At 36.3% G+C, this 23,208-nt stretch overlaps 1 pseudogene across 1 annotated transcript; it reads left to right on the top strand.

Annotated features, from left to right (window-relative positions):
• The first annotated feature begins 6,813 nt into the window (after positions 1–6,813).
• Positions 6,814–7,691, top strand: LOC306649657 (small ribosomal subunit protein uS2-like; annotated as a pseudogene). Its single transcript has one exon. The product of its transcript is annotated as a small ribosomal subunit protein uS2-like (transcript).
• Positions 7,692–23,208: the final 15,517 nt, after the last annotated feature.

Below are 23,208 nucleotides of genomic sequence, written 5' to 3'. Positions count from 1 at the left end.
TGAGGAGCAGACTACCACTCCCACTATTTTGACCTCTCCCTGTCATTCTCCATGGGTCCTATGCTCCTGCCATGCTGTTTGCCAATCTATTTCAGTCTGTCCCTCTCCCAAGCCTCATAAATCTAGGCCTTGTTCCCTCCATGCCCTTCCCCTTCCCTCGCCCTCCTAGTGAATGCCTCTTCTTAGTCTAGCTCAGGTGTCCCCTTGCTGGATGGCCTTTCCTGACACACTGCTTTCACGACTGGCTCCAGTCCCTGCTTCTCTGTGCCTCAGTCTCTATCTGGGAAATGGGGGTAGTGATAGTAGTGCCACCATAGTTAATCTCGGCGTGGTTGTAAAAATTAAGTGAGATGATAAAAGCACCATTAAAGGACTGTACAGGCAAGCATTATGGTCAATGGTAGACAAGTGTCCAGCAGACACTAGCCAGTGAGTAGTGGAGGAGTGGGGGACCCACAGTGTGGTACTGTGGGGGAAGTGCTAGACTCAGAGCTGCTGCTATGCGGGGCTATGTGTTCATGAGCCAACCCTTGTTCTCTCGGTCCATGGTTTCCTCCTTTGAACGGTTGGGCACGGCCTCCCCGCTTCCTTCCAGCTATGCTAGCTTAGCTCAGAGGCTCTGGGGTCCTGGGCTTGGCAGGCACTGAGGCCCTTCTTAGCTCCATTACTGGTGCTGACTTCCCAGGCTGGACAGCTCCCATGCTGTCTCTGGAGGAAGCAGAGGCTCCCAACTCTCAGCATCTGGACAGCACCTCAGGCTGGGAGAGCCCAGGCCCTGACAGACAGGCCTGGCCCAGGGGAGGAGGAAGGCACCAGCAGATCCCAGGCTTCAGAGGGGAGGTGGGAGGGGTCTGGGCAGACTCTGGAGCTTAGAAAATATGTGCCTTTGGGGGTCAGCTTACAAACTTTGGGGGCTAGATTACAAAAATCATTTAGACCCTGATATTTTAATTGGCCCTAACCCTATTCCTCAATGCGCTCCTACCCCTAACACTACCACAAAGCACCAAGGTCCTTACATTTATAATCAAGGGCATTTATGTGAAATCATAGATATTTGGACAGGTATATTTATATATGCAAACATAATAACATGTTTATGAATGTATTCTCGTGTATGAATCCTTGGCCTAGTTTTAAACCAAAATGCCAGCATACAGCTAGACTGACACCTATGAGTTTTTGAATACATATATATATATATAGGTTTTCCTAACATAATTTCACATATATTTTCATTTTTTTTGTTCATTTATATTGATATATATGTCCATTCCCTAACTCTAAACCTAGCTTTGCCTCAATGTACTCCTACCCCTAACACTACCAAAGAGTGAAAAAGGAGCTCAAGAGATAGCTCCTCTTGGAGAGCGCTGACCTGGCATTCACGAGGACCATGGTTCGAATCCCCAGAACCACAAAGAGTGAAAAAGCTCTTGCACATATTAATTAATATGAAAATCATAGAAATTTTGACAGGTACATTTATATACTCTCATATAATATCACATGTATATATAAATATTTTCATGTATGAGTCCATGGCCCAGTTTTAACCAAAGTATCTGCACAAAGCTAGACTGAAACCTATGAGTTTGTGAAAACAGGTATATTTATATAGATTTTCCTACATAATTTCACCTGTATTTTCATTTCTTTGTTCACTTATATTGATATAAATTTTTTTTCCTAATCCTAAACCTGGCCCTACCCCTAAATGAACACCTTCTCCTAACTCTACCACAAAGTGCAAAAGCCCTTGCACATATAAACATGGGCATTTATATAAAAATCATTAAAAAAATCATAGATATTTTGAGAGGGACATTTATATACACTCATATAATATCATATATATATATATTTAAATGTATGAATCCATTGCCCAGTTTTAAACCAAAATGTCAACACAAAGTTAGACTGACACCTATGAATTTGTGAAAACATACCAATTTTTATAGTTTTTTTACATAATTTCATGTTTTAATTTTTAATCATTTAAATTTATATATACCTATTCATTCCCTAACCCTAACCCTAACCCTAGCCCTACCCCTCAATGCACTGCTATCCTAACATGATCGCAAAGCTCAAAAGCCTTTGCATACATAATCATGAACATTTATATGAAAATCATAGATATTTTGACAAGCACATTTATATACTCACATATAATATCATAAACATAAATAATATATATATATATTTTTTTTTTTTTTTGCGGTCCTGGGGATTGAACCCAGGGCCTTGTACATGCGAGGCAAGCACTCTACCAACTGAGCTATATCCCCAGCCCTAATATATTTTGATATATGAATCCATGGCCCAATTTAATCTCAAATGTCAGCTACTCTGAAATATATCCAATTTTAAAAATGCATATATATTTTTTTCCTACATAATTTCACATATACTTTAATTTTTAAATTCAATTATATTGAAATATATGTCCATTCCCTAACCCTAACACTAACCCTAACCCTCAATGTACTACTCCCTCTAATACTACTTAGGCTCAAAAGACATTGCATGTATAATTATGGGTATTTATATGAAAATCATAAATATTTTGACAGGTACTTATATATTCATATATATCATATCTATAAATATATTTTCATGTATGACTTCATGACCCAGTTTTAATTCCACAATGTATTACCATAATGTATTTTTTATTTTTAGTTATACATGACAGTAGGATGTATTTTGGCAGAATATACACACGTAAAGTATAACTTATACTATTAGGTTCCCACTCTTGTGTCATACATGATGTAGAGTTACCCTGCTAGTGTATACAAATACAAGGCTAGGAAACTATGATCAATTAATTCTACTGTCCTTCCTATTCTCCTCCCCATCCCCTCTCTCTGTTACACCCTGTCCAGTTCAATCTATTTCTATTATTCCCCTCCCCAACTTCCCCTGTTTTGGGTTAGAATCCACAAATCAAAGAACATGCAGTCTTTGGATTTTGGGGATTGACTTATTTCATTTAGCATGATATTCTCCATCCATCCATTTACCTGCAAATGCCATAATTTCATTTTTGTTTATGGCTGAGTAATATTCCACAGTGTATATATACCACGTTTTCTTTATCCATTCATCTGTTGAAGGACACCTAGTTTGTTTCCATAGCTTGGCTTTTGTGAGTTGAGCTGCTATAAACTTGGATGTGGCTGTGTCACTGTAGAATGCTGTTTTTACGTCTTTTGTATAAAGATTGAGGAGTGGGATAGCTGGGTTAAATGGTGGGTCCATTCCGAGTTTTCTAAGAAATCTCCATACTGCTTTCCATGGTAGTTGCACCAATTTGCAGTCCCATCAACAATGTATGAGAGTACCTTTCTCCCCACATCCTTGCCAATATTTATTGTTACTTGTATTCTTTAACTGCCATTCTGACTGGAGTGAGATGGAATCTTAGTGTAGTTTTAATTTGCATTTCTCTAATTGCTAGTGATGTTGGACATTTTTTTCATATATTTGTTGCCCATTCGTATTTCTTCTTCTGTGAAGTGTCTGTTCAGTTCCACTGCCCATTTATTGATTGGGTTATTTATTTTTCTGGTGTTAAATTTTTTGAGTTTTTATATATCCTGGAAATTAATGCCTTATCTGAGGTACTGGTGATGAAGTTTTTCTCCCTATCTGTAGGATCTCTGTATGCATTCTTGATTGTTTCCTCCTCTGTGAAGTTTTCAGTTTGATACCATCCTATTTATTGATTCTTGATTTTTCCTCTTGTGCTTTAGGAGTCGTGTTGAGGAATTCAGTTTCCAAGCCGACATGTTGGTGAGTTTGGCCTACTTTTTCTTCTAGTAAGTGCAGGGTCTCTGGTCTAATACCTAGGTCTTTGATCCACTTAGAGTTGAGTTTTGTGCAGGGTGAGATATAGGGGTTCGATTTCATTCTGTTACAAATGGATTCCCAGTTTTCCCAGCGCCATTTGTTGAAGAGGCTACCTTTTCTCCAATTTACATTTATGGTGACTTTGTCTAGGATAAGATAACAGTATTCATGTGGGTTTGTCTCTGTCTTCTATTCTGTTCCATTCATCTTCATGTCTGCTTTGGTGCCAATATCATGCTGTTTTTGTTACTATAGCTCTGTAGTATAATTTAAGTTCTGATATTGTGATGCTTCCTGCATCACTTTTCATGCTAAGAATTGCTTTGGCTATTCTGGGCTTCTTATTTTTTCAAATGAATTTCAAGATTGTCTCTTCTGTGAAGAACATCATTGGGATCTTTATAGGAATTGCATTAAATCTGTACACTGTTTTTGGTAGTATGGCCATTTTGATAATATTGTTCTGCCTATACAGGAATATGGGAGATCTTTCTATTTTCTTAGGTCTTCTTTAATTCCTTTCTTCAGTGTTCTGTAATTTTCATTATGGAGGTCTTTCACCTCTTTTGTTAGGTTGATTCCCAAATATTTTTTTTTGAGACTATTGTAAAGGGACTAGTTTTCCTTATTTCTCTTTCAGCTGATATATCTTTGGTGTTTAGAAATGCAGTTGATTTATTGGTATTGATTTAAAACCACGCTACTTTGCTGAATTCATTTATGAGTTTGAAAATCTTTCTAATAGAGTTTTGCGGGTCTTCTAAATATAGAATCATATCATAAGCAAATAGGGATAATTTGAGTTCTTCTTTTCCTATTTGTATCACTTTATTTCTTTTCTCTGATTGCTCTGGCTAGGATTTTGAGGACTATGTCGAATGGAAGTGGTGAAAGAGGGCATCCCTGACTTGTTCCAAATTTTAGAGAGAATGTTTGAATTTTTCTCCCTTTATTCAAATAGCATCCATTCATGCTCAAAACACTACAAAAACTAGGGATAATAGGAACATACCTCAGCATTGTGAAAGCTATATATGCTAAACCGAAGATCAACATGTATATTTTTATAGGTTTTCCTACATAACTATGGATATTTTCATTTTTTATTCATGTATATTGATAAACTTACCCTAAACTTACCCTACCCTAAACTTATCCTTACCCTAAACTTAGCCCTACCTACACCTACATGTGTCACAGAGCACAAAGCTCTTGCATATATAATCATGTATATATATTTTTTTCATGTATAAATCCATGGTGCACTTTAATTCCAAATGTGAGCACAGAGCTACTAGGAAATGTGTCTGATTTTTAAAAATATATATTTATATAGGTTATCCAACATCTTTTCACATATATTTTTATTTTTTTATTAATTTGTGTTGAAATATATGTCCATTGGCAAACCCTAACACTAGCCCTACCCCTCAATGTACTCCTACCCCTCATCCTATCACAAAGCACAAATGCCGTTGCACGTATAATCATGGGAATTTATATGAAAATCATAGATATTATGACAGGTACATTTTTATTCTCACATATAATATTTTATACATAAATATATTTGCACGTATGAATTGATGATACATATTTAATCCCAAGTGTCTGCACATAGCTATTTAGAAATGTTTGATTCTGAAATCATATATATTTATGTTTTCCTACATAATTTCAACTTGTGTTTTCATTTTTTTTAATTCACTTTTTCATTCCCTAACCCTAACCCTAGCCCTACTGCTCAATGTACTCCTACACCTAACACTACCACACAGCACAGAAGACCTTGCATGCATAATCATGGGAAGTTATATGAAAATCATAGGTTTTTGACATATAATATCATATATAAAAATGTTTTCATGTATAGCTTCATGATGCAGTTTTATTCTCAAATGTCAGCACACAGTACATTGAAACAGGTTCAATTCTGATAACATAGATTTGTTTAGGTTTTCCTACATAATTTCATGTATATTTTTATTTTTTATTCATTTGTATTGAAATATATTTCAATTCCCTAACCATAACTCAGGCCCTTGCCCTCAAAGTACTTCTACCCCACAACCTATGACAAAGCATAAAAGCCCTTGCATGTATAATCATGGGAAATGATATGAATATCTTAGTTACTTTGACAGGTACATTTAAATTCTCACATATAATATCATATATATATAAATATTTTCATGTATGAATCTAAGACCCAGATTTAATCCCACATGTTAGCACACAGATATTCAGAAATATGTCCGATTTGAAAGCATATATATTTATATAGGTTTTGCTACATAATTTCACATATATTTTCATTCTTTTATTCATTTATATTGAAATATACATCCAATCTCTAAACCTAGCCCTACACCTCAGTGTACTCCTACCCCTAACACTACCACAAAACACAAAAGCCCTTGCACATATAATCATGGGCATTTATATGAAAATCATAGATATTTTGACAGGTACATTTATATTTTCACATATAATATCATATATATTTTTTTCTTGAATTCATATATGATGTACTTTTAATACCACAAGCACTCAGAAATATGTCCCATCTTGAAAAATATATATATTTATATAGATATTCTTATATAATTTCATGTATATTTTTATTTTTAAATTTATTTATATTGAAATATATTCCATTCTCTAACCCTCACCCTCACCCTACTGCTCAATGTACTCCTACCCCAAACATTACCACAAAGTGCCAAAGCCCTTGCACCTATATTCATGGTAACTCATGTGAAAATCTTAGATATTTTGACAAGTACATTTTAAATTCATATAATATCATATATACAAATATATATTCATGTATGCAAACATGGAACTCTTTTAATCCCCAATGTCAGAACAAAGCTACTCAGAAATATTTCCAGCCTTTACGTGCTACCCAGGGAGGGGTCCATATGGCGTTCTTGATAAAGGGAGACTGTCACAATGTCCGGAGCCCTAGATGCCCTGCAAATGAAGGAAGAGGATGTCCTCAAATTCCTTGCTGCAGGAACCCACTTAGGTGGCACCAACCTTAATTTCCAGATGGAACAATATATTTACAAAAGGAAAAGCAAAGGCATATACATCATAAATCTGAAGAGGACCCGGAAGAAGCTCCTGCTGGCAGCTCGTGCCATTGTTGCCATCAAAAACCCGGCCAATGTCAGTGTCATATCCTCTAGGAATACTGGCCAGCGGGTTGTGCTGAAGTTTGCTGCTGCTACTGGAGCCACTCCTATTGCTGGCTGCTTCACTCCTGGAACCTTCACTAAGCAGATCCAGGCAGCCTTCCGGGAGCCACGTCTTCTGGTGGTTGCTGATCCCACGGCTGACCACCCACCTCTTATAGAAGCATCTTTCAATCTGCCCACCATTGCTCTGTGTAACACACTCTCCTCTGTGCTACGTGGACATCGCCATTCCATGCAACAATAAGGGAGCTCATTCTGTGGGTCTGATGTGGATGCTGGCGCGAAGTTCTGCGCATGCGTGGCACCATTTCCCTTGAACACCTGTGGGAGGTCACGCCTGATCTCTACTTCTACAGAGATCCTGAAGAGATTGAAAAGGAAGAGCAGGCTGCTGCTGAAAAAGCTGTGACCAAAGAGGAATTTCAGGGTGAATGGACTGTTCCAGCTCCTGAGTTCACTGCTACTCAACCTGAGGTTGCAGACTGGTCTGAGGGTGCACAGGTGCCCTCTGTGCCTATCCAGCAGTTCCCTACTGAAGACTGGAGGGCCCAGCCAGCCACTGAAGACTTGTCTGCAGCTACCACTGCTCAGGCTACTGAGTGGGTAGGAACAACCACTGAGCGGTCTTGAGCTGTTCTGCAGACACTTATTAAGCAAAATGGAAATAAGGTTATGGAAAATAAACACCAGTTTCTTAAAAAAAAAGAAATATTTCCAATTATGAAAACATATATTTATATAGGTTTTCCTACATGATATCACATATATTTTTGTTTTTTATTCATTTATATTGAAATACATGTCCATTCCCTAATCCTAACCCTAGCCCTTCCACTCAGTATACCCAAACCTTTAACACTATCACAAAGTGCAATAACACTTGTGGGTATAATCAATGTAACTCATGAAAATCTTAGATATTTGGATAGGTAGATATATTAACTCACATGTAATATCATATATACAAATATATTTTCAGTATAAATCCATGACTCAGTTTTAATACCAAATGTCAGCACAGAGTTACTTGGAAACATGTCAGATTGTGAAAGCATATATATTTATATAGGTTTTCCTACATAATGTCATGTATATTCTCATTTTTTGATTCATTGATATTGAAATATATGCCCATTCCTAAATTCTAACTTTAGCCCTACCACTCAGTGTACCCCTACCCCTAATACTATCACAAAGCTAAAAAGCCCTTGCATGTATAATCATGGGAATTTACATGAATATCATAAATATTTTGACAAGTTCATTTATATTCTCACATATAATATCATATATATATAAATATATTTGTATGAATCTGAGGCCCAGATTTAACTCCAAGTATCTGTACACAGCTCCTCAGAAACAAGTCCCATTGTGAAAAAATACACATTTATATACCTTTTCCTATATAATTTCACATATATTTTCATTTTTTAAATTCATTTATATTGAAATATATGTCAATTCCCTAACCCTAACCCTAGCACTACTCTTGGAATTACTCCTACCTCAAAGACCACCAGAAAGCATAAAAGCCTTTGCACATGTATTATGGTAAGTCATATAAAAATCTTAGATATTTTGACAGGTACATTTATTAAGGTATATATAATATGTATGTGAATATATTTTCATGTATAAAACCATGAAGCTGTTTTAATACCAAATGTCATTACACAGCTACTGAGAAATATGCCCAATAATAAAAACATATATTTATGTAGGTTTTCTTACATAATTTCACATATATTTTCATTTTTTATTCATTATATTGAAATATATGTCCATTCCCTAAACCTAACTATAGCTCTACCCCTCAATGTACTCTTATCTCTAACACTACCACAAAATACAAAAGCCCTTGCATGTATATTCATGGGCATTTATATGAAAATCAAAGATATTTTGACAGGTACATAAATGTACTCACTTATAATATCATACATATAAATATATTTTCATGTATGAATCTATGACCCAAGGTTAATCCCAAATTACAGCACAAGTTACTCAGGAACTTGTCAATAGTGAAAACATATATTTATATAGGTTTTCCTTCATAATTTCAGGTATTTTTTTATTCATTTATTTTAATATATATGTATATTCCCTAACACTAACCCTAGCCATAACCCTCCATTTACTCCTGCCCCTAGCACAATCACAAATTGCAAAAGTACTTACATGCGTAAACATAAGCATTCATATGAAAATCATAGATATTTGACAGGTACATTTATGTACTCACATATAATATCATATATATATACATAAATTTCCATATATATATATATACATAAATTTCCAGTTTTAATTCCAAATGTCAGCACAAGGCTACCCAAAACATGACATTGTGAAATACGTATAAATATTTATATAGGTATTTCTTCATAATTTCATATATATATTCATTTTTATTCTTTTATATTAATATTTATGTTCATTCTCTATCCCTAACCATAGATCTACTTCTCCATGGTCTCTTACCCCAACACTATGACAAAGGGAAAAAAACCTTGCTATATAAAATCGTATGCATTTATATGAAAATTATAGATATTTTGACAGGTACCATTTATGTAATCACATATAACATCATATATGTGAATATATTTTCATGTATAAATACATGACCTAGATTTAAACCAAAATGTCAGCATATAGCTATACTGACACCTATGCATTTGTGAAAACATATACATTTATATAGGTTTTTTTACATATCTTCACTTTTTATTCATTTATACTGATATATATGTTCGTTCCCTAACCCTGAGCCTAGACTTACTCCTCAATTTACTCCTACACATAATGCTATCACAAAGCACAAAAGCCCTTGCATGTATAATCATGGGCATTTAGATGAAAACCATAGACATTTTTTCAAGTACATTAACATACTCACATATAATTTCAAACATATAAATATATTTTTATATATGAATCCATGCCCAGATTTAAACCAAAATGTCAGCACACAGTTATACTGACACCTATGCATTTGTTGAAGGATATATATTATGTAGGTTTTTTTTTATTCACATATATTTTCATTTTTTATCCATTTGTATTAATATATATGTTCACTCCCTCATCCTAACCATAGATCTACCCCTCATTGTAGTCCTACCCCTAACATTACTACAAAGTGCAAAAGCCCTTCCATGTAAAATCATGGACATTTATATGAAAAGTATAGATATTTTGACAGGTATATTCACATACTCACATATAATATTGTATGTATAAATATATTTTCATGTATAAATCCATGGCCCTGTTTTAATTATAAATGTCAGCACACAGGTACTGAGAGAACTTGTTGTGAAAACAATACATTTATATAAAATTTCCTACATAATTTCACATATTTTAAAAATTCATTTATATTGCTATATATGTTCATTCCCTAACCCTAACACTAGCCCTACCCTCCTTCCATGGACTCCTAACCCTAACACTACCACAAAGTGCAAAAGCCCTTATACATATAATCATTGGCATTTATATGAAAATTATAGCTATTTTGACAAGTACATTTATATATTCACATGTAATATTATATATATAAACATATTTTCATGTATGAATCGCTCATATAAACAAAAATATCAGGACACAACTATATTGACAGTTATGTGTTTATGAAGACTATATTTAAATAGGTTTTCCTACATAATTTCACAAATTTCATGTATTTCACTTTTTTTTTTTTTTTTTTTTTTTTTGCGGTGCTGGGGATTGAACCCAGGGCCTTGTGCTTGCAAGGCAAGCACTCTACTGACGGAGCTATCTCTCCAGCCCTTGTATTTCACTTTTTTAATCATTTATATTGATATATATGTTCATTTCCTAAACCTAACCCTAGCCCTACCCCTTAATGTACTCTACCCAAACACTACCAAAAACCACAAAAGCCAGTGCACATATAAATCATGGGCATTTATATGAAAATCACAGATATTGGCAGATACATTTATATTCTCATGTTTAATATTATATCTATATGTATTACATATATAAATATATATATTCCTTCTGTATGAATTCATGGCCCTGTTTTAATCCTGAATGTCAGGACAAAACTACTCAGAAAACTAAGATTGGGAAAAAATTATATTTATATAGGTTTACATACATAATTTAACGTATTTGTCTGTTTATATATTCATTTATATTGATATATATGTTCATTCCAAATCTAACCCTAGGCTTTGCCCCTCAACGTACTAGTGCTCCTAACACTACCATAAAGTGCACAGGCATTTGCGTGTTTAATCATGGGTATTTATGTGAAAATCATAGATATTTTGACAGGTACATTTATATACTCACATACAATGTCATATATATAAATATATTTTCGTGTATAAATCTATGGCCCAGGCTTAATCCAAATGTCATCACACAACTACTCAGAAACCTGTTAATTGTGAATACAGACATATTTATTTGGGTTTCCTTACTTAATTTTACTTATATTATCATTCTTTTATTCATTAAAATTGATATATGTGTTAATTCCCTAACCCTAACCCAGCCTTACTCCTCAATGTACTCCTACCCCTAACACTAGTATAAAGTGCAGACACAGTTGCTGTATAAGCATTGGAATTTATATTGAAACTACAGATATTTTGACAGGTATATTTATATACTTACATAAATGTCTTATATATAAATATATTTTTATGTATGAATCAATGACTCGGGGTTAAACCTAAATGACAGGACACAGCTAAACTGACACCTATGATTTTTGAAATCATATATATTTATATAGGGATTCCTACATAATTTCAAGTTTATTTTCATTTTTTATTAACTTATAATGATATCTATGTTTATTCCCTAATGGCAACCCTAGTCCTTTTCTTTCTTTTCTTTCTTTCTGTGGTGCTGGGGATTGAACACAGGACCTTGTGCAGGTGACTCAAGCACCCTACCAACTGAGCCATCCCGTCCCTTTTCATTTCACTCCTTCCCCAAATGCTACCATAAAACACAAAAGCCCTTGCATGTTTTTATTCAAATCATAGATATTTTGATAGGTACATTTGTATACTCACATATAATATCATGTATAAGCATATTTTTGGTGTAAATCCATGGTCCAGTTTCAGACCAAAACGCCACAACACAGCTACAATGACACTTGAGCGTTTGTGAAAACATACATATTTATATAGGTTTTCCTACATAATTTCCGTATATTTTTATTCATATATACTAATATATATGTTCATTTAATAACCTTTTGCAAGTATAATCACGTTCATTTAAATTGATGTATATGTTTATTCCCTAACCCTAACCCTAGTCCTATCTATCAGGGTACTCCCACCTCTAACTCGACCACAAAGCATAAAAGTCCTTGCACATATAATCATGGGCATTTCTATCAAAATCATAGATATTTTGACAGGTACATTTATATAGTCACATGTAAAATCATATATACAAATATAGTTTTGTGTATGCATCAACCCAGATTTTAACTAAAGTGTTGGTACACAGCTATACTGACACCTATGCTTTTGTGAAAACATATATGTATATAGGTTTTCGAACATAATTCCACATATATTTTCATTTTTTATTCATTAATATTTACTCATATATTCATTCCCTAACCTTAATGCTAGCACTACTCCTCATTTTACTCCTTCCCTTATCACTATCATAAAGCACAATAGCCCTTGCATGTATAATCATGGGCATTTATACCGAAATCATAGATATTTTCATAGGTACAGTTATATACTCACACATGCTATCACATATATAAATATATTTTATTTCATGATTCCATGGCCAAGATTTAAACCAAAAGGACAGCACACAGCTACTCAGAAACCTATCCAATTATGAAAACATGTATTTACATAAAATTTTCTACATAATTTCATGTATATTTTTGTTTATTTACTTATAATGACATATATGTTCAATGCATAACCCTAACCCTAGCCCTAGCCCTCAGTGTCTTCTACCCCTAACACTATTACAAAGCACAAAGGCTCTTGCTTATATAAACATGGGCATTTATATGACTATCATAGATATTTAGACAGGTACATTTATATACTCACATGTAATATCATGTATATCTAAATATATTTTAATGTATGAATCTATGGTCCAATTTTAATCCCAAATATTTGTACACAGCTACTAAGTAAACTATATGATGTGAAAACCTATACGTGTATATAGATTTTTGTAAGTAATCTCACGTATATTTTCATTTTTAATTCATTTTTATTAATAGATATGTTTATTTCCAAACCTTAACCCTAAACCTACCCCTCAATATACTCATACCCCTTCAGAAGTATATCAAGAAGTGCAATGGCTCTTGCACAGATCATTGGAATTTATATCAAAACCATAGCTATTTTGAAAGGTACACTTATGTTCTCACATAGAATATCATATATATAAATATATTTTCAAGTATGAATTCATGGCCCAGTTTTAATACAGCTACTCAGAAAACTATCCAATTGTGAAAACCTACATGTTTATATAGATTTTTGTGAATAATTGCACCTATATTTTCATTTTTTTATTCATTTATTTTGACATATATGTTTACTACCTCACCCTAACCTCACTGTATTGCTAGCTACATTGCCAGCCCCAAAACATAACCTACTGTTGTTTTTCTTTTTGGGAATGTGATGGGGATTGAATTCAGGTCCTGACACCTGCTAGGCAAGCGCTCAACCTCTGAGCTATACACCCAACCCCTCAACCCCACTCTTGACTTGTGGATCTCACAGACCTATATCTTCTCTTTCAGAGATTCTAACAGAACAAAAAAGGAACTTTGGAAATTAGTTACCATGCCTATTAGATGGGAAAATCAATACTTAACCTAAGGGAGGGAATTTAGGACTTTAGACCATAATGGGGTACTTGAAACATGACAACTGGAAGGCAAGAGAAAGAGGTAACATGATATAGGCAACAGAACCCATAATGGTGATTTGTAGTCTGGAAACAAATACCATTCTGAGTGTTTAAAACTGAGAGATATTAATAAACACCACACAGGGAATAAAAGAACCAAGAAACCACTGGCAATGTGATCCAACTCAGAGATTAGGAGCAGTGAGAAACCACTTCAACCCCTAGGCCAAGAAGGTCAACAGGAGAGAGTTCCAGAGCATGGGACCAAGGATACCAAGAGATTTTTTTTTTTTCTTTAAATCACTTGCTTCCAGACTCTTGATTCTGGCAGCTGCTCTCTTTCAAGGTTGAAGCAGTTCAGCTGTTTGACACCTGTCTAGGGCATGCCTTTAAGATTTTTCAGTACATCATGGTACAGTGGTGCACACATGTAATCCCAGCTACTTGGGAGACTGAGGCAGGAGGATTGCCAAGTTTGAGGCCAAACTCAGCAACTTAGCGAGGCCCTAAGCAACTAAGCAAGACCCTGTCTCAAAAATAAAAATTAAAAAAAAAAAAAAAAAGCGCTGGGGATGTGACTCAGTGATTAAGTATCTCACAATTTCAATCCCCAGCACCAAAAAAAAAGGCAAGAAAGAAGCCAGGTGGGGTGGTGTATGTCTGCAGTCCCAGCAGCTCAGAGGATTGAGGCAGGAGGATTGCAATTTCAAGTCCAGCCTTAGTGACATAGCAAGGCCCTAAGCAACTTAGCAAGACTCTGTCTCAAAATAAAAAATAAAAATGGCTGGGGAATGCAGCTTAGTGGTAAAGCACCCTTGGGTTTAATCCCCCACCACATGCAAAAAGCAATAAGAAAAGAAAACAAACAAGGAAAGACATTCTAAGGGGAAACTATTGGTTGATAGTCACAGTTGGTTGGGATTGACTTCTGAATCTGAAGCTATTTTGAAGGCTCTTGGGGCTTCAGCCAACGGCCCTCCATTTCTGTTGGCGTGTCTATGTCAGGGGTGTAGCTTTCTGACTGACTCAGAATTCCCTGCCAAGGCCTTCCATCTGAGCTTCTGTAGCCCAGTGCCCCTGGGCCAGGTCTGAAGCTAAGTTATTACTAGGGAAATGCAGAGATATTACAGAGCCTAGAATTGAAGGTGCTGGCCCTCTGCTCTGAGAGAAAAACCAGAACCCAGAGCCCAATTACAGATCCATTTCCTCTTGGTATTTTCCAGTTAAGAGAATAAATCAGATAACAAAATAATGTGTGAGCCCGGTATAAATACATTTTCTGTGATTCTCTTACAAGGCCCCACTATTGTTTAGGAGCCTTCTTTTCTTTGAATGTTCAGAAAGGTACCAGGTTGCTTTGACCTAACATGATGAGTAACATGCTGAGACAATATAAATATTTTTCACACAAAATACAACTAACAAAGTGGTTAAGAATCCTCCTCTAGAGTCAAGTAAAAATTTGACCTCAGCTTCTGACTTTGCCTCTTAAGAGCCATGTGGCCTTGAACAGTTCTTTAACTTCTTTGAGCCTCAATTTCATTATCTTTAAAATGGTTTCTAGGGTTCTTGGAAGGAGAAATGAGATAATCCACTTATAGTACTCAGCATGCTGCCTGAACTTTAGCAATTACTCAATAGACGTTTGTTCTGCTTGTTGGTAATATCATCGTGGTGTTATTATCATTTTCAGAATACAGCTTTAACTTCTGACCAGAGGTAGCCATGAGTTTAGATGCCAACTTGGATTTACCTTTCTGTGTTGCCCCAGTGACCTGACATGGCATGCTTAACCAGGACTGACTGGGAGGTCAGGCCTCTTCTCTCTCCAGTTTGGCAGAGCGAGCAGCCTGAGGATCTCCCAGGTGGGTTCAACTGGGCCTGGCAGTAAAAGACAAGTAAAAGAACATGTATTGACATGTTCCAGATGTGCTTCACAGCTGTTGTAGTGGGGATTGGCAGTGTCTATCAGTAGAGAGCAAGTTGTTGATGAGTTACTCCATGATGTATAGAACAGTAGTTCTCAGACTGTGCCTAATCCTGAATTACTCCATTTTGTAAAGCAGAAATTTGCCATGAGTTATTCCATTCTGAGTACAAGTGCTGAGGTAGAATGACTCTACACCTTGTTTGTACCAGTAAACAACTGCCATCTGCCTAGCATTGTCCATAAAACACAAACTGATCATACTACTGAAAATAACCACCTGAGAACTTATGAAATTAATCAGGAGATATAGATGCATGGGCAAATCAAACTCACATCAGAAAAAAATAGGCCCACAGCTTATTGAACATGCTAGATCACCAAATGAAGCAATCCCCTCACCTAAGACCCATAAAAGGAAGAAAACCCTGAGTCTGAACACAGCAGCACACTGACTCCTGTCACTTGTTACAAGCCTTCCCTAGGAAAATTGTCACAATGAACAACCTCTGACTCTCCATCCACAGGTTCGTGAGGCACAGTATGGTTTCTCCTGCCAGTGATGACCATGCAACTGCTTACCCCAGGCTAACATCTCAAATTGACATTTGAAGTTGACACTCCAAGCTGACACTCTGAAACTGCTGTTCATCTGGACCCTAGCTTAGAATGAGTTCCTGTGCTTTGACAGTTGTGCTCCCTGAACAAGTGCTCCCCAGCTGGTTCATAACCTTATCTGACACCTACAGTGCCTCTTTGCAATGGTATCTTTCTGCCTCTGCCTTTGCTCTCCCCTCAGCCTCCTGAACCCCTGTGGCTGCCTTAACCTTTTCTTAGCCTTTCTGTAACCTATGTATACATATATAATTGTGTAAAGCAGGATATGTGATTTGAGCGCTATAGATACTAGAAATTAAGTTTGGAATAAAAGAACTTGTATTTGCCTAGCTTATGATTACAAGTGATCCACAAGTGTTTGGTGAAATGCCACTGCTGAAAGTGGTGTAGCCTGTGGATATATTGTCATTCGATAAATTTTTTTTAATTGTGGAAAGACGAAAACGTGTTTGGCATATGTTAATGATGCAGCTTGCTCATGACACTGTTCTACTAAACTATAAAAAATTAAATAATAAAATAAATATAAAAATCATTTTGTCTTTGTACAAAAGGGTTGAATTAGTTGATTAGCTAATTTAGCTATGACTGGTAAAAACATACCTGAGAAGTCATGACATTTCAGGTTTCTCTCAAATGTAGTAACTAGAGGCAAAATTCCCCAGAGTATGAATTGGGTGGGGGTAGTTCAGTGGTTGAGTGCATGTTTAGCATGCACAAGGTCCTGGGTTTGAACCCTAGCACCATGTTATAAGAAAAAAAGACTATAAACAGGATATAGAAAATGAGTTGAATGACATTAGGAAAGGGCTTTGAATTCACTCTCCTAGAGTGACAGCCAATTGATGGAGTGCAGTGAAACAAACTTTCTCTTTGCTTGCAGGTGGCAGCAAAATCTCTGTAACCTTTGGGAATGTAATTTGCTTGTTCATGTCAAAATGTTTTTGTCTTTAGGCTTTGTAATTCCACCTCTGAGAACGTATCATAAGAAATAATCCACAAATTTAGAAAGAGCTATAGACACATGTTTATTCATTGCCTCACTGTGTGTAAGAGTGAAAATGTCAGCCAAAGGTCTAATAATAGGGACTTGGTTAAATAAAAGACAGCATATTTATTGGAATAGTGCACACTCACTGCTAATGAGTTTGTAGAAACCATGTGGCAGTACAGGAAAAGGCTTGTGGAAATAGCAAGTGAGAAAATAAGATACAAAATGGTATAATTCTAACTATGTGAAAAACCTTAATAGGAAAAAAGATTGGAGAGTCAAGAAACATATTAATAATGTTAATAATAGTTAAAGTTAAGAGATCAGTGATTGCATTAGTGATGGAGGAATTATGGGTAACTTTTGAGGGTGTTCTGAGGTTTTAATTTTGTAGTTCTGTAACTTGTATAGTAGACCCATCAAAGATCTCCAACATCCTAAACCCTGGAGCTTGTGGATGTGTTACCTTACCTTTCAAGAGGGACCTTACAGCTGTAATTAAGAATCTTGAGATAGGGAGATCTTCCTGGATTATCCAATGTAATCACAAGGTCCTTATAAAGAGGCAGATAAAAAGGGCAGGGTCAGAGAGAGCCTGGAAAATGCTCTGCTGCCAGATTTGAAGTTGGAAAAATGGGCCATAAGCCAAGAAATGCTACAACCTCTAGAAAACATTCTCCCCAGAACCTCCAGAAGGAATACAACCCTGCAGACACCTCGATTTTAGCCCAATGAGATCCATCTCAAGCTTCTCACCTCCAGAAACATGATACTTTTTTTTCAGTGCTGGGGATCAAACCCAGGACCTTGTGCATGCTAGTCAAATGCTCTACCAGTGAGCTACATCCCCGTCCCTAAATTTGTTTTAAACTTTTAAATTTGTGATAATTTGTTACAGCAGCGATAGAAAATGAATATGCAAAATACAATTGAAATAATATAATAAGAATTAATTTTATAAAGTGCCAAATATTATAATAGTGTGTTATCTAGTCCACCGAATTGATTGTATATATTCTTTATATTATAATTATTATATATATTCTTTATATATAATATAATATAATTTTTCTTTTCTTTCTTGTCTTTTTTTTTTTTTTTTTGGTTATTGTTGGTGGTGCTAGGGATGGAACCCAGGGCCTCAAGCATGCTAGGAAAACATTCTACCACCGAGTCACACATCCAGTCAAGAATTTTTTCCTTTGAATGAGGAAGAGGGATGATTTGCATCATTGGTTTTGCAGGGGTTAGACCTAAGTTTGCACACTCGCCCCTCAGTTGTAGATTATGTGTAAGAACTTCTCTGATTCCCAAATCTACATACATGGGGATTCTATAAGAAGATCATTTTCAGCTGCGTGGACTCCAGTAGGGGCCTTTTTTCTCTCTTAAGTGATGTATTTAAAATTATAAAAATAATATTACATTACAAACAGAATTAGAAATATAGAGGAAAATTCCATAATTTCTTTACCCTAACACAATCATTCTTTTGTGTATTTCCTTTCACATTTTTTTCATATACATACTGTGCTAGTTAGAACTCAGTTGCAAGTAACAAAAATTGAACTCAAAGCAGTTTAACTGAAAAAAATAACTGGGGAAATACACTGGCTTTTGAAACAGCTAGATCCTCAGGGAAGGGTGGTGCACACCTGTAATCTTGGCTACTTGGGAGGCTGATACAGGAGGATCATAAGTCTGGGTAACTTGGTAAGACCCTATCTTATAGAAAAATAAAAAAAGTGCTGGGGATATAACTCAGTGGTATAGAGCCCCTGGGTTCAATCCCCAGAACTGTTAAAAAAAAAAAAAAAAAAAAAAAAAAAAGAGCTAAATTCAAACAATGTGCTCAGATGAGATTGTTAGGGTCTTGTGTCTCTATATTTTGGCTCTGCTTTCCTGTGCATGGCTTCTTATTTGCTCTCTTAAATGTGGTGGGAAGAATGACCACTGGCATGGTAAGGTTCCGATGGGCCTTATAAGTCTTGATCCCAGAGGAAGACAGAGCACCCTCCATGGGTCATATGCCCACCCTTGGTCAAGTCAGTGTTGGGTGGGAGAAAAAGGTTATTGTTGTCTCGCCTTGTGTGTCATGCACACTCCTTCACGTAGGGACTGGCAGGAACAGTATGATTGTCATACAACTAGCAGGAGGAGCAGTTAAAAAGAGTGTTGGGGGTGAGGGTTAGGGATGTAGCACAGAGGTGGAGTGCTTGCCTAGCATCCTCAAGGCTATGGGTTCAAACCCAGTACCATCAGGAAACATAAAATATAAGTGGTGTTGGGCCTGCAAAAATAGAAGCCATCCTCTATCCATGTTGTGGTTTGGATATGAGGTGTCCCCCAAAAGCTCCTGTGTTATTGCAGGAATATTCAGAGATGAAATAATTGGATTGTGGAAAGTTGTAACCCAATCAATCCATCCTAGTTTGAATGGATTTAACTGGGTAGTAACTGTAGGCAGGGGGAACATGGATGGAGAAGGTGGGTCACTGGGGGTGTGCCCTGGAAGGGTTTATCTTCCTTGTGGTCCCTTCCTCCTTCTCTCTACTTCCTGACTGCCTTGAATGGAGCAGAATGGCCTTAACTTAGGCCCCAGAGTGATGGAGTGGGCCATCTAGGTACTGAGACCTCTGAAACTGTAAGCCTCCAAATAAACTTTTCCTTCTCTAAGTTGTTCTTGTCAGGTATTTTGGTAATAGTTATGCAAAGTTGACTAATACACCATATTTAATTTATTTATTTTTAAAAATGTATTATTTGGGGCTTGGGTTGTGGCTCAGTGGTAGAACATTTGCCTAGCAGCATGAGGCCCTGAGTTCAATCCTCAGCACCATATAAAAATAAAATAAAGGCATAACTAAATATATATATTAAAAATGTATTATTTTAACTGACATAAAATCTTATGTATTTATCATGTACAACATGACATTTTGAAATATATACATATATACACACACATTATGGAATGATTAAAATGAGCTAATTAACTCATGCCTCACCTATCTATCTGTATTTCATGTCATGAGTAGTTTGTATTTTCCTTTGTAGTCTTCATAATTACCATTTTAATGGCTTTGGGATTACATCATACCTCAGCTTGACTAAACCTTGTTAAATATATTGTTGGCTACTTAAATTGTTTTTAAAGTTCTATTATAAATTATGCTATAATTGGTATATTTGTGCTTTGGGGGCTCAGAAAATGATACCCCAAAGAATGGGGTTTTGACTGCTGAAAGGTGTTAGAACCTGCCTCAGAATCGAGGTGCCTCTGCCCTTCCCTTGTTTTTCTCCTTCCCTGTGGAGGGAGAGACTTTCTGCAAAGCTCCTTATCTGCCAGGCTCCATTAAAAGAGGAACACATTGCCTTCAGTCTTCCTACTGAAAATTTAATTAACCAGGAAAAACTAAACTCATCATAGGAAGGAATACTGAAGTATGCCAACATATGTGGGAAGACTTGTAACACACCATTGCCCTCTGTTTTGGTCCTTCAGAGAACCATTTAATATCCACTACCTGTTCTGTGGACCCATTGGACTTTTTCCCAAACCATTATATGTTCTCCCTAGTCCACTGAGTTTCTCTAAAAATCATTTACTATTTTCCTAAAATATCATTGAGACTCCCCATTCTCTTCCTCCCCTATAAAAAAAAAAGGGGGAATATGTTTCTGAATCACATTGGGCTGGTGAGTAATTACACTTCTGTGATTTTCCCCCATGCTATGATTTTTTTCCTTTTGCACTTTAATAAATCGATGTGCCTTTTCTTCCAATTAAATTGTCTGTTGTTACTAGGTGTGGTGGCACTCCCTATAATTCCAGCAACTCAGAAGGCTGAGGTAGGAGGATTACAAGTTTGAGGCCAGTCTCAGCAACTTAGCAAGAACTTGTCTCAAAATAAAATAAAATAAAATTTTATAAAAGAGGGGGCTGGGAATATAGCTGTATAGTAGAACACTTGCCCAGTATATTTGAGGCCTTGTGTTTAATCCCCAGTACTAAAAGAAAAAGGAGAGAGAAAGAAAGAAGGGGAAAAAAAAGGAAAAGTCTATTTTCAGTTAATTCCAGCACACCTTCAGAGGCAAAGAGGAAATTTTCCTTAGAGTTTTCTCGTGTTTTTTTTTTTTTTTTTTTTTTTTGCTGTACTGGGGATTGAACCCAGGAACACTCTACTACTGAACTACATTCCCAGTCCTTTTTGTTCTGTATTTTGAGACAAGTTCTTACTTGGTTGCCTAGGTTGATCTTGAACTTATGATCCTCCTGTTTCAGCCTCCCAAGTCACTGGGAAAACAGGCATGCACCATTATGTCCAGCTATTCTCTATGGTTTATTTCTACAAAATAGATTCCCAAAAGGCTTTTGAATTTAAAGATGATAACAATGATTCATTCTGGCAAATTGTTTTCCAGAAGGGTTCTACTGGCACATAGGGTATGGTGCAGCAGGAAGAACTTTGGTGTGGGGCCTTGCTAGAAGAAGCTTGTCGAAAGGATATCACAGATTGGTGTGTCCTGAGGCCATCACCAAAGCAACAAACAGCAAATATACTTCCCCTCCTTAAAACTGAGATGAAATGCAAGCTCTCTTATAGTGAGAACACAAAACAAAAACTGAGCTCCATCCCCAGCCCTTTTTATTTTTTATTTAGAGATAGGGTCTCACTAAGTTGCTTTTTTTGAACTCACCATCCTCCTGCCTCAGCCTCCTGAACCACTAGGATTATAGGTGTGCACCACCATGCCCAGCTCACTTCTCTTTCTTTAGAATCCTACTACCTGCAGGAGTAGGTCTATCATGTGTCCGTGGGTTTATTTCCAGGAGGAGCCATACTCATCTTTGTCTTTATCAGCTAAGCATTTGATGTGGACTATGGCAGAGGCCGCTATCTCCAGGAGTAGTTGACCTTTCTTCCTTTTAGAAATAGGTCCTACAGAACCTGTGACTATCTACTTAAAAGCCACAGAATCCAGTCTCCTTTACAATTAGGTGTAGTTGTATGAATAAGTCCTGGCCAATAGGATATGAGCAGAAGGAATTTTGCCACCTTCGGGGATGGGGACTTGCTCATTTGGAAATTTTGATCCTGAGAAATACTCATGAATATATTGCTCTCTTAGACAAAGAAAATATGGAATTGAGAGTTACAGGATGAATGTTTTCTGCCACAGGAACAGAGAAACAGAGAGAAGGTGATTTGCAGAGAAAGGAGAATGGAGGAGATTCAAAACAAGAGAGGTGAGGTAGGACTCCTAGGAATCTCAAGAGGTCCCAGGATGCTCAGAAAGTTGTCACAGTCCTGGCTCTTGTTTCTTATGAGTGAGGCCACATTACTCCTGTCCTTTTTTTTTTTTTTTTTTTTTTTAATAGATAGCAATTTTCCTTTGTGATGGAGGAACCAAACCTGATTAGAAAGTGAAATTATAAGAACATTATGATAAATTACATATGCCTGGGGAAAGGGCTTATTCCACCCCTTGACCCCCCCATCCCATCCCCACCACCCATCAGCTTCTCTTCAGGGAAACTTATTAACCATGGGTCCCTATCTGTTGGATTGTAAATGGATTTCTCTAGGAGTCTCCAGCTCTTGAAATGTAAACATCCCTGTGACAGACTTTCCAGGCCAGAAATTTAACAGGTGCCTGTGAAAGGAGTTGTTTCTTCTTATACTTTGACACTT

This window comes from Sciurus vulgaris (assembly GCF_902686455.1).
Source record: "Sciurus vulgaris genome assembly, chromosome: 2".
NCBI lineage: Eukaryota > Metazoa > Chordata > Mammalia > Rodentia > Sciuridae > Sciurus > Sciurus vulgaris.
The sequence above is the reverse complement of the archived record's forward strand: the minus strand, read 5'-3'. Positions and strand labels throughout refer to the sequence as shown.